Source organism: Trichechus manatus, unplaced genomic scaffold, assembly GCF_000243295.1.
Source record: "Trichechus manatus latirostris isolate Lorelei unplaced genomic scaffold, TriManLat1.0 scaffold00049, whole genome shotgun sequence".
NCBI classification, from domain to species: Eukaryota; Metazoa; Chordata; class Mammalia; order Sirenia; family Trichechidae; genus Trichechus; species Trichechus manatus.
Genome location: NW_004443985.1, coordinates 8,599,152 through 8,612,113, shown reverse-complemented (window position 1 = coordinate 8,612,113; position 12,962 = coordinate 8,599,152).

The window sequence follows — 12,962 nt, the reverse complement described above, 5'->3', positions numbered from 1 at the left end:
CAGCGGCCCCAGGCGCACGGCGAACGCAAAGGGAGGGAGAGGAGGCCGCGCTAGGCGCTCCTTTCACTTTGCCACTCCAGGCTCCAGTGCCAGCCTCCTGCAGCCCGCGGCTCTCTATTAATACTTGGAGCGCTGCTGGCTGCACGCCACGCCTCGGATGCCGCCACAGGCTTGACCCAACGCCAGGGTCCTCCGCCCTTGTTCCATGAGCCAGGCGCGCTGGTGGACCAGCAGGGGCGGGGACCAGCGTGTAGGGGCGTGGATAATTTGCCAGCGTAGGAACAGGCGGACCGACCCCCACTGGCCCTCCGAGTGCAGAAGCTGGGCAAGGCAGGTGGGTGGGCCTTGGCCTAGGGACCTTCCCACAGTCCAACTTTTTGGAGTAACAACCCCTCAGGGTCTGATCTGATCCAAGGAGCCCCAAGCTAAACATGATGCCTGCTCCAGGCCACCAGCTCAGGGAGCCTATTTTAAGGCAGCTCTGGCGAACAGGATCGGCTACCCATTCATTCAGTACTGCCCTGACATTTAGGAGTTCTACAAGCGAATCCCGTTACCCCTATCCGATTTCAGCCTTTTGCCTCTGCAAAATTCCAAGTTAAGAAGGGGAAAGAGGTGGGCGCGTTGTTGCTAGGTGGCAAGGAGCAAAAGGAGGTGGTGAATTAGGCCCAATATTTGCCTGGTCTGGTGGCACAGTGGTTAAGCGCTGTGGCTGCTCACCAAAAGGCCGGCAGTTTGAATTCACCAGCCGCTCCTTGGAAACCCTACAGGGCAGTTCTGCTCTGTCCTGTAGAGTCGCTACGAGTAGGAATCGACTGGAGGGCAACAGGTTCTTCAGAGTAAAATTTTCTCAACACTGTATTCATTCCACCAAGCGCCTAGAAATTTCGTTTCAGCCATGCTCCTATCGTAAATTTAAACTTAATCAGTGAGCACTGCTTTTTGTCATTCCTCTGACAAGCTTTATGTTTAAAGCTAAATTCCCTCAGGGGCTTTTAACTTCGGCTGTTGATACGATAGGAGAAATCAGTTAATGTCATTTCAAAGCACATTTAGGACAACTACATCACAGAACTACATTTCTAATCCAGATCCTTCAACAGGTTAAAAAAAAAAAATCTCTGGTGTACTCCTGCACCGAGCCCAGTACCATTTCCTAACCGGTGGATTACTTCCTCTGGCTAGCGCAATGTAAGTTCAGGAAATGAAGACAGTGCGGTCCTTTTCTCCAAAATAAGAATTGATTATTTCTAATAAACCTACAACCGGGGTTATTAAAATGTTAAAGACCTTGCAGACAGATTTTCTGAAGCCTCTATAAAATCTGAGACTCCCCGCTACTCTTTTGTATCCAGTTTCACCACATCAAGGGCTGAGATCTCAGTGATAAAGGCATAAAGAAGAACCTCAGGACTTAATCTTTGGTAATGCTAAAATCCATATTTATGCCTATTCCCAAGAAACGTGATCCCACCGAATGTGGAAATTATCAAACAATATCATTAATATCACATGAAAGTAAAATTTTGCTAAAGATCATTCAAAAGCGGCTGCAGCAGCATATTAACAGGGAACTGCCAGAAATGCAAGCCGGATTCAGAAGAGGACATGGAACCAGGGATAGCACTGGTGATGTCAGATGGATCCTGGTTGAAAGCAGAGAATACCAGAAAGATGTTTATCTGTGTTTTATTGACTATGCAAAGGCATTTGACTGTGTGGATCATAACAAATTATGGATAACATTTCGAAGAATGGGAATTCCAGAACACTTAATTGTGTTCATGAGGAAACTGTACATAGATCAAGAGGCAGTTGTTCAAACAGAACAAGGGGATACTGCGTGGTTTAAAGTCAGGAAAGGTGTGCATCAGGGTTGTATCCTTTCACCATACCTATTCAATCTCTATGCTGAGCAAATAATCCCAGAAGCTGGACTAGATGAAGAAGAACAGGGCATCAGGATTGGAGGAAGACTCATTAACAACCTGAGTTATGCAGATGACACAACCTTGCTTGCTGAAAGTGAAAAGGACTTGAAGCACTTACTGATGAAGATCAAAGACTACAGCCTTCAGTATGGATTACACTTCAACATAAAGAAAACAAAAATCCTCACAATTGGACCAGTAAGCAACATCATAATAAACGGAGAAAAGACTGAAGTTGTCAAAGATTTCATTTTACTTGGATCCACAATCGACACTCATGGAAGCAGCAGTCAGGAAATCAAAAGACGCATTGCATTGGGCAAATCTGCTGCAAAAGACCTTTTTAAAGTCTTGAAAAGTGAAGATGTCACCTTGAAAACTAAGGTGCATCTGACCCAAGCCATGGTGTTTTTAATCACCCCATATGCATGCGAAAACTGGACGATGAATAAGAAAGACCAAAGAGGAATTGCCACCTTTGAATTGTGGTGTTGGCAAAGAATGTTGAATATACTATGGACTGCCAAAAGAATGAACAAATCTGTCTTGGAAGAAGTACAACCAGAAAGTTCCTTAGAATCAAGGATGGTGAGACTACGTCTCACATACTTTGGGCATGTTGTCAGGAGGGATAAGTCCCTGGAGAAGGACATCATGCTTGGTAAGATAGAGGGCCAGCGAAAAAGAGGAAGACCCTCAATAAGATGGACTGACACAGTGGCTGCAACAATGGGCTCAGACATAGCAACGATTGTGAGGACAGCACAGGACCAGGCAGTATTTCCTTCTCTTGTTCATGGGGTTGCTATGAGTTGGAACCAGCTCGGCACCTAACAACAACAACAAGGGCTAGGTATTCTGCCAAATGCTTTTCATACATTTTCTCCTGCAATCCTCAAGAACATGAATTATTATTGTCCCCATATTACAGATAGACAAACGGAGGCTCATACTGGGTACCTTGTCCAAGATCACAGAGGTGAGGAGCTTCAGAACCATGGTTAGAATGTACCGTTCTGTAATTACAAGGCCTGTGCTTCATCTCTACGATAGACTGCAGTAGCATTGATTAGCAAAGGCATTTTTCACAATCTTTGTACTAGGAGTTTTCACCAAAATCTTTCAGCAAAATGGGTTCTTTGGGAGCCCAAAGATAAACCAGTTGGTGTTGCAAGAAACCACACACACCTAAGCAATCACAGTTGCTTCACAGAGTAATTTCTACTTATCTTAACAAGGACTCTTAAAGGCTGTTAAGAAAGAACCTGGGAATCACTGTGCCAGGCAGGACCATTGTCAAAATCCAAAAACCCACTGCCGTCGAGTTGACTCATAGCGACCCTATAGGACAGAGTAGAACTGCCCCATAGGGTTTCCAAGGAGGGGCTGGTGGATTCGAACTTCCGACCTTTGGGTTAGCAGCTGAGCTCTTAACCACTGCACCACCAGGGCTCCACTGTGAGAATAAAACAAAAAACCAACCCCACTGCCCATCGAATCGATTCCAACTCATAGAGCATTCATTAAACCATATATCCATCCAACACTTGTTGAGTACCTACTAAATTCTACACACTTTTCTGGAAGCTGATTTTGGTCCCAAAACAGATTTCCCCAGGAATGCTCCATCGAATTAAGGATTTACGTGCAGAGAAAGAAAAAGGAAGTATCATTCAATGTAGAGTTAGGCCAATTTACTCGAAGTTGAGGAAAGTTCCCTTCGCTGCACAAGAAGTGAGAGAAAAAGAAGGTCCTGAGGATCTATTCCAATGAGAAAATTTCCACCAGTCACTCAGTTTGTTAGAATATCAAGGCCACACAGATTGGGCTGGAGATTGAAAGATCAGACTTGGAAGTCAAGCAAGAACCAAGCCAGCCCTGAAAATTCCAAAAGTAGGAAGCACAGCAAGCAACTTTTTCTAGGGACAGCTCTGGCCAAGGATGCTGCCTTTCCCTCCTGCTGCAGCAAAACCCCATTGCCACCACCAGGCCCCACCTCAGGTATCCTGAGAGAATCCTGTTTCTTATCTTTGCATCAATTGATGCACAATGTCCCAGTTATATACATCTGATTGGTCATGTCTGGCCATGTCTGGATCGAAAGTGTAGATGGGATGGATCTGTTCCCACTGGCTTCCCCATGTGGTGAAGTGCCCCTACCATGACCACACTCAAAGAGGGGACATTCACCTCATGGGAAGGAGGGTGTCTTAGTATGGGTTCTCTAGAGGAGCAAAACCAGTGAGATGTATGTGTATGTATATATGTGGAGGGAGAGAGAAATTTACTTCAAAGAAATGGCTCACACAGCTGTGGGGCTGGCAAGTCCTAAATCCATAGGTCAGGCAGTAGGCTGCAGGTTTCTGCAGGCTCACGGGATTGCAGGGGCTGAGGAATAAAAAATCTGCTGGTCAGATGGCAGGCCAGAGAATTCTGCAGGCTTATGTCCCAGGAACCAGAAGTCAGGAGACAAGAGGAGTGCAGGGCTGACAGAGAGAGAGAGCGAGCTTTGCCAGAACATCCATTTATATACTAGAGGCAGGCCACCTCCCCATGGAAACTCCCCTTTCAACTGATTGGTTGATCATATCAGATCACATCATGGAAAGTGATTACATTATATTACATTATGGAAGAGCAACCAGTCCAGCGTCTGCCAAACCACTGAGAATCATAGCCTAGCGAAGGTGACACATAACATTAACCATCACAGGGGGTTAGATGTTGGACGGCCTAGAAAGAAAAAGAGAAAAAGACAAATATCAAATACAAATTCCTGTATGTGTTGTGTACTTGGCCCTTTATCTTCATAACAGTCCTGAGAAGCAATTGTTAGCACTTAAACTTTATAAATTCAACATCAGGCATTTGTCTTAGCCACATAGCTCGTAAGCAATAGACATGGGATTTAAATTCAGGTTCATGGATTTCAAAAGCTTTTCCATTTTGCAATACATGACACAACTTCCTTGTTTTATTTGATCTGAATCTGGCATCAGAAGAAAATATTTGCTTCACTAAGTCAAGGCTCAGGGGATTTGGAGGATGTCACTGAGATACTAAAATTCATTTGACATTGAACATGGTCCTTGCAACTAGCAGACAATGGAGACGCTTGATACTTGATCGACCATTCATTCAAATAACTTATTGAGCTTTGATGACGTGACAGGCACCGTGCTAAATGTGGCGCACGAACAAGACATGGTCACTAAGAGAGATTGTTGTTGTTGTTAGATGCCGTTGAGTCAGCTCCAACTCATGGTGACCTTCTGTGTAACAGAACAAAACACCATCTTCACGATCATTGGGATGTTTGAGTCCGTTGTTGCAGCTATTGTGCCAGCCTGTCTCATTGAGGCTGTCGTTCATTTTTGCAGATGCTCTACTTTAGATCGGTTGAATCAAAATGTGTTGTGATAGCTGCAACAGGAGTGTAAAGAAGCAGGTACAGAAGCAGTGTTGAGTAGGCACTGACTAACAGTGTTAGGATGACGCAGGGTATTCTGCAGTAACAAACGAGTCCCCAAATCCCGGGGACTTGCAACAACTAAGATGTATTTCTTTCTTCTGCTAAAAGTTCATCATGCATCTATTGCAGCTTTCTTTATTGGCCAGCCAGGACCCAGGATGTTGGAGCAGCCTCTCTGGAGCATCAGCAAGCTTGTTTAAGGGGGATAACAGAGCCCAGAAATCCATGTCCTGGCTTACATAGTATCTACTGAGGAGCAGCAAACATTATTTGTGTTCAGGGTTCATTGGATAAAGCAAAACACATCGTCATGCCTGACATCTGATGGGGTGGGAAAATAATAATATTCCCCCAGGGAGGGGCAGTGAATGTTTGTAAATAAGAAGATAATTTACCACACTAGCCATCTGAAAGAGGGTCAATAGGAGAGACTTTCCTGGCAAGGAGAAGTGTGCAATAGTTAGGTAAAGGACAAGCTCTGAATTCAGCCTGGATTTGAATCCCATCTCTACCACTTACCGCGTGACCATTGGAAAGTTACCACAATTTGTTAAGCCTCTGTTTCCTCATCAGTAAATGGAGAATGAAGATAGTACCTAACGCATAGGATTACTGTAAAGAATAAGTAAAACTAATATTTAGCACAGTACCTATAGTACATAGTAAGCACTAGTCCATTGGAAGTTGGGCCATAAGACAAATCTTCCAGGACAGTGGTGACCATCACAAGCTGGTCTATAGGACCCTCTCCGATCACCAATTATTTGGTCATGTAATACTCCAGAGGGCTCCCAAATTCTGCTGGTAGAGAAAGTCTACCATCTGACAAGTGTTCAAGCCAAATTTAAAGGACTTTAGGAAAATAAATAACTTGGTGACATTGATTGCACTCTGAGTGCCAGAGAACAGTTGCATCTGTAGACAAACATTTAGAGTCTACTGTGTGCAGGCTCTGAGGCCACAAAAACAAATCAGAAGTGGTCCTTGGTCTTGCAATGCTCTCAGCAGAGGGAAGGAGACAGATGTGTAAAAAGGGTAATTGGACACATTAGCGTAGGTGCTATTTCAGAGAGGTGAACAAAATCCTGCCAAAGGATGGAGTAACTTGGTCTCTGCTTGACAGGACTGGGGTTTTCCAGAGAGGATGGCATCTCACCTGGGCTTGGAAGATTGGGTGGAATTTATTCGGTGAAGAAAGGACAAAAAGGCATTGTAGCCAGAGGAATCAGCTTGTACAAATCTCAGTCCTCAGATGTCTGTACGCTCACCAAAATGATGAGCAGCTTACTGTGTCCAGAATACAGTGAGTGAACAGAGAAATGGGTTCGGGCTGTTATGGATTGAATTATGTTTCCCTAAAGATATATCTCTCCTGTACATGAAACACATGTGAGCATGACCTTGTTTGGAAATAGGTTCTTCCTTTGAAGATGTTATCAGTTAAGGTAATGAGGTCATAGCAAAGTAGGATAGGTCCTAATCTGTTCTGAATGATGTCTTGTAAAAGAACAGACATGGAGACAGAGTCACACAGGTAGAAGACGCTATGTGAAGACACACCTGTAAGCCTAAGAATGCCTAAAGATGCTTGAGGCTACCAGAAGCCGGAAGAGACAAGGGAGGATCTTTCCCTAGAGCAGACAGAGGGAGGATGGCCCTGCAAATGACCTGAATTTGGACCCGTAGCCTCCTGAACTATAAGATAATAAATTTCTGTTCCTTAAAGCCAGCTACTTAGTAGTATTTTGTTATGGCAACCCTAGCAAACTAAGACAGGGATCAAGTTGTGTCTTCAAGTCAAGATGATCAGACTTGAACTTGTAGGTTGAATGTAGACTCAGCAGAGGTGTGACATTACCAGCTTTGTTTCTTTGGAGGTGAATTCTGATGACAAATTAAGATAGACTAGGCAAGAAGAACTGGAGCCAGATGGATCAGTTATAAGCTCAGGTTTGCACCTGAACTAAGGCAGCAACAGTAGGGAGGCATTAAGGAGGCATTTTCTAAAAAGTTTAGGACTTGCACTGAATGTGGGAGTACGAAAGGAGGAGGAGTTGGGAATGACTCAGTTTTCTGACTTGGGAGACTGGGTGGATGATGAAAGTATCAACAAAAATTTAAAAAAAAAACGCAATAATGAAAAGCTTTTGGGGAAGGATGCATCGATGATGAGTTGTTTGAAACCATTTGAAACAATTGTGGTGCCTTTAAATAGATTTATCCAAAAGATGTTTAAAAATAAGTTATTACAGTTTCAAAGCACAAGAGCAAGAAAATGAGAAAGACATATTAGGACAGAGATTTCATTAATGATTTATGAAGCCACAGGAGAGGCGGAAGTTTCCAGAAGATGATGAGAATCCGAGACAGAACCTCAGGGAGCCCTGAATTTAAGGGGCAGAGGTGAGAAGTTGGCAACGGGGAAAAAAAAAAAAGAACAATCCTACAAGTGGGAAAGTAGATACTGGAACAATTGAAGTCAAGAGAGAAGCGGAGATTCAAGATGTGGGCAACTGACTGTTCTGCAGAGGATGAATTGGAAAAATACCCACGTGATTTTGCAATTAGGAGACCATGTGAGATGTTAGTAAGAAACACATCAAGGGGTGGTGGTGGCCAGAAGCTAGAATGCAGAGGGCTGAGGAGTGAACTCTGGATTTGTGGAAGTAAAGACGGCAACAGCGGACTATTAATTTTAAAAGGTTGATATTAATGCTAAGGAAAGAGTTAGATTAGAGACTTGAAGTAGGCTACGGCTGTGGTATTTCAGCTTTGTCTTGTGTTTAGACTGGGATATCTTGGGCATATTCTTCAGGGATGGGGGAAGGAACCAGTGAAATCGAAAAATACAGTGAAAGGAGAAAATTTTTTCTCTTGAAAATACAGAAGGGGGGATTCCAGGTCATGTCCAAATGAGGTAATATTTCCCAAGGGGTGGTCAGGAGAGCTGGAGAGTGGGGAACCCCACATCTAAATCCCCCAGGTTACTGGTTAATCCCCCAGCATACTCCCCAGGACCCACCAAATCAGAATCTCTGGGAGGTGGGTCCCAGGACCCACATGTTAAATCAATACCCTATGGGACCACCACATGAGAGACAATATGGAGTAATGCCAAAAGAGTGGCCTCTGAAGCCCAGTCGCCTAGGTTTATAGCTCATCTTTGCTACTCATCTGGTGTGTGATCTTGGGAAATTCACTAAATCTCTCTGTGCCTCCGCATCTTCCTCTGAACACTGCGGGGAGCAGGGGGGATAGTACTCACCTCAAATGGGATATTGATAAGAAGCAAATGAGACAGCATATGGAAAGCACTTGCAACAGCATCTGGCACATAGTAAGTGCAAAAAGAAATAGGAACTTTCATTGTTTTTACTCCATACCTCCTATCACAAGGGCTCTCAGTTTATAGCTTATCCACAAATTACCTGGGGAAGCTTGTTAAAATTCCAAATTCCACGGAATCTCCATCCAGAGATCCTGATGGAGTTGGTCTGAGGTGAGGCCCAAAATTCTGCATGTTAAACAAGCTCCTCCTCTCTCCAGGTAATTCTGGTGCAAGTGAGGTCAAGGATCACACAGCCAGAACGGTTGTTCTGTATGGCGGTTCAGTGGTAGAATTCTCACCTTCCATGAGGGAGACCTGGGTTTGATTCCAGGCCACAGGATCTCATGTGCAGCCACCACCTGTCTGTCAGTGAAGGTTTGCATGTTACTATAATGCTGAACAGCTTTCAGCAGAGTTGCCAGATTAAGATGGACTAGGAAGGCCTGGATCTACTTCCGAAAATCAGCCAATGAAAATCCTATGGATCACAATGGTCTGATCCACAACCAGTCATGGGCAAGGTACCGGACCAGGCAATGGTTCGCTCCATTATGCCTGGGGTTCCCATGAGTCAGAGGCTGACTCCATGGCAGCTGACAACAATGACAACAAGATTAAGCCTAGCAAGCTGGCTCTGCCCTTATGTTCAGCTCTACCTGCTCGTGAAGGGCCGAGATGGTCACAGGTCCCTGGAGGCCTTCCCAAGACTGCTCAGTGAGAAGAGAGAGGGCTGCTAATTAGAGCTAATTGTGAAGATTTTTTAAATAATCTTTTGCTTTTAAAAGCCCTTGACTTTGAAAGTACTTTCACTCACATTTAGTCATTTGTCTGCCTTAATTGCTGCTGATATTTTACTTGGGGAGAGGAAGCAATTTGCAAAGAGATACATGTGTATATGGAGGAGCTAACTTTCAGAGACATGAAGCAATTTTTTGTTGTATTTATAGAACAGTCTTTACTGTGTGTGTTGGTTTCAACCTTGACATTACAAAAGACAAGAACGAGACTTAACCTGTCAACGGACCCAGCAAACCTCACGTTTTCTTCCACTTGGGCAGTGGTGCTACTATTTCAACTTGGGGACTCAGCACAAGGAATGGTTATTTATTTTCATAAATAAAAGTAATGGAAAAAATGATTGGAGGTGAAATTAGATTCCTCCTGGCAACTCAACGTAAAGAGGAGAAGCCAAGTGTCTGGCTTCCTGTGTGAAATGCAAATGAGGCTCACTTGCGTGATTTTTTTCCTGGACACCTTTCAGTTAACTTACTGAGAACGCTGGTTTTCCAGTTGTGTTGGAGCAACGTTCCTAGGTTGCGTGGGGAGGGGGGCATCCCAGGACTCCCTGCTAAGGAAAAGCAGAAGCCCGGATGGTCTACTTCTGCTGTCTCCCAACCCAGAGCCAGTTCATTGATCAGGGTTCTCTGTATTTTGTTAAAAACATTTGAGCTTTGCTATTTAAAAGGCTTCCAGAACCATTGACCCGAGGTTGAAAATGGATTATCTGAAGCTGTAGCTGACCCACAGAGGTATTTTCTTCGGCCTGCATAGTGTTTTAGAAGTTCTAAATAGTTGCCAGATTTTTTTTTTTTCTTAATTGGTAGAGTTCACATTAAGTTCAGATTTCAAGCTCTTAAAAAAAATAGGAGTCATGATCAATATTCCTGCATCATTTCAATGAGCCAGAGCTAAGCAGCTGCTTGCTGCTCCCTTTAGATACGGAATGTGTTGTCTGCATTAGCCTTTCTGTGCCTCTGTTTCCTCATCTGAAAAATGGGGATAATAATTATACTTGTCTCATAGAACTGTTGTGAGGAGCAAAAGGAGCTGATGCATGTGAAGTACCTGGTATATAATGAGCGCCACAGTCCCCACCCTAACCAATTTATTTAAATTCTGATCAATCCCTTGTATGCACTTGTGTTTGTGACTCTTGTTACAAGCTGCACAAAAGATGATAGGTATAAAAGTTTTTGGAAAGCAGAGGAGGTTGGAGGGACCTAGGACATTCCTACCAAAAACAACGTTGGCATAGGGAATTTAAGATCTTGGATTTAAAAAGACTTGGATTAAGCTGCAGAGGAAACAAGCTGAAGAGGCCAAGTTTGCAATGCGTTACAGATCTTGCAACACTTTCTTTGTTAAACTTTGTAGTGTAAGTTTGAAGTTTTGGATTTTCCCTCTTGTTTATTCCCTAGCTCTTCTCCTGTGGTTGCTAGGTCAAGAGAAGTCTTGCTGGAATTCTTGGAATGCTAAGTCTGGATTCTACTCCCCTGAAATTGCCTCAATGTGAGGAAGCCCAAGCTAGCCATCTGGAGAGGCAGCATGGAGGGACAGCAATGCCTGGCCAGACCCCAGTGCTTCCAGTCTTCCCAGCTCAGGTGTCAGACAAGCAAGTGAGGAAACCGTCTTGGATGTCCAGCCCAGTTGAGCCTTCAGATGACTTAGGTCTTAGCTACCATTTGACTGCCACTGCGTGTGCGTCCCCAAGCCAGGAATGCCCAGCTGAGACCAGTAAACCCACGGACTTGTGAAAAAAAAAAAATTGTTTCAAGCCATTATGTTTTGGAGTGGTTCATTATGTGTCAATAGATAACCAGAATATAACCAAAATAGTTCCCTATATTCAACATTTTATAAAGGAGTTATCTTATTCTCAAGTAAATCTGTAAGGAGTGTCTGAGACCGTTCTCAGGGGAATTGAACGTTTTATGTGGTGTCTGGCTTCCCTCAGACTGAGCGTTTCAGAGTCCAGGGAGACGATGCAAGGACCTTTTGACCTAGACTTGGAAGTCATGTAGTGTCATGTCTACCACCTTCTGTAGTCAAAAATGAATCACAGGTCCAGCCCAGATTCAGGAAGGGGACGACACCAGGGTATAAATACTGGATGCACGGTTCATTGGGGATCATCTTTAGAGACTAGCTACCATGAGAGCAGACAAATTACAGAGTGCCACCGCCCCTCGGTATAAGCTTCTTAATTAGCTAGTTAAGCCAACTGGTTGTTGCAACCTGCATCAAATTATTTCATCCATTCCAGTCATTGAATTCTATTCATAGAAAGACATGAGAGCTGCCAACACAGTGGACCAAAGAACAAACTGAGTAGACTATCAGAAACTTTCCAGGGCTGAAGGACCCTGACCTGTAGGCACTCTTGTATTTGTCTGCACCTTAGCTAATTATGATCCTGCTGAAACTCTAGCTAATATTAATGAAAACTAGGTATTCAGCAGTGTGGTCAATAATGTACCCTTTCTTTTACCATTATTGTTGTGGAGCAAACTTAAGGCCTTGAATGAGAAAAGAAGTATCTGCCTCTGTTTTCTATGTTTTGCCTTGTGTAACTCTGAGATGGTGTATTTTGTAATTGTATTAATGGAGCTAAACAAATGTAATGAAATGCATGCTTATCCCATCAGTAATGTTGAGATTCTCTTGTTCTGGTTAGCAATGCCTACTTGCCTGGAATAGGATTACTCCCATCACGCCATGACTGCATGGAGAGCATTTTAAGATTGGTGTAATAACTGTATTTCCTTTGCTCTAAGACACATTTCTTTTTCACATTGTAATGCCTCAGAGATGGGGATATCCAAGTAGTCATCTAAAATACATCTATTGGTCCCATCACGTTCGGAGCAAAGGAGAATGAAGAAAACCAAAGATACAAGGAAAATATCAGTCCAAAGGACTAATGGACCACGTGAAGCACAGCCTCCACCAGCTTGAGCCCAGAAGAACTAGATGGTGCCTGGCTACCACCACCGACCGCCCTGACAGGGATCACAATAGAGGGTCCTGGACAGAGCAGGAGAAAAATGTAGAAAAAAATTGAAATTCACAAAAAAGACCAGACTTACCGGTCTGACAGAAACTGGAGGAACCCCTGAGACAATGGCCCTAGTACACCCTGCTAACTCAGAACTGAAGCCACTCCCAAAGTGCACCTGTCAGCCAAAGGTTAGACAGGCCTATAAAACAAACAGTAACAATAAACAATAACCACTCCATTCTCCTTCTAACTAAAGAAGTAAGCTAGGTTTAGCTGTGCTGTAGCAAACACTATTGTCTTCCCAGAAGCCTTCCCACATGCACACACCATCTCATCCCTGCTAACAAACCCAAGTTTGTGTTCAGGTGTTGTGTCTGCTTTCATCTGTTTTCTTCCTCAGATCCATTCTCCTCCATCCTTCTCCACCCCGCTTTCTGTCCCAGAGGCTGACCT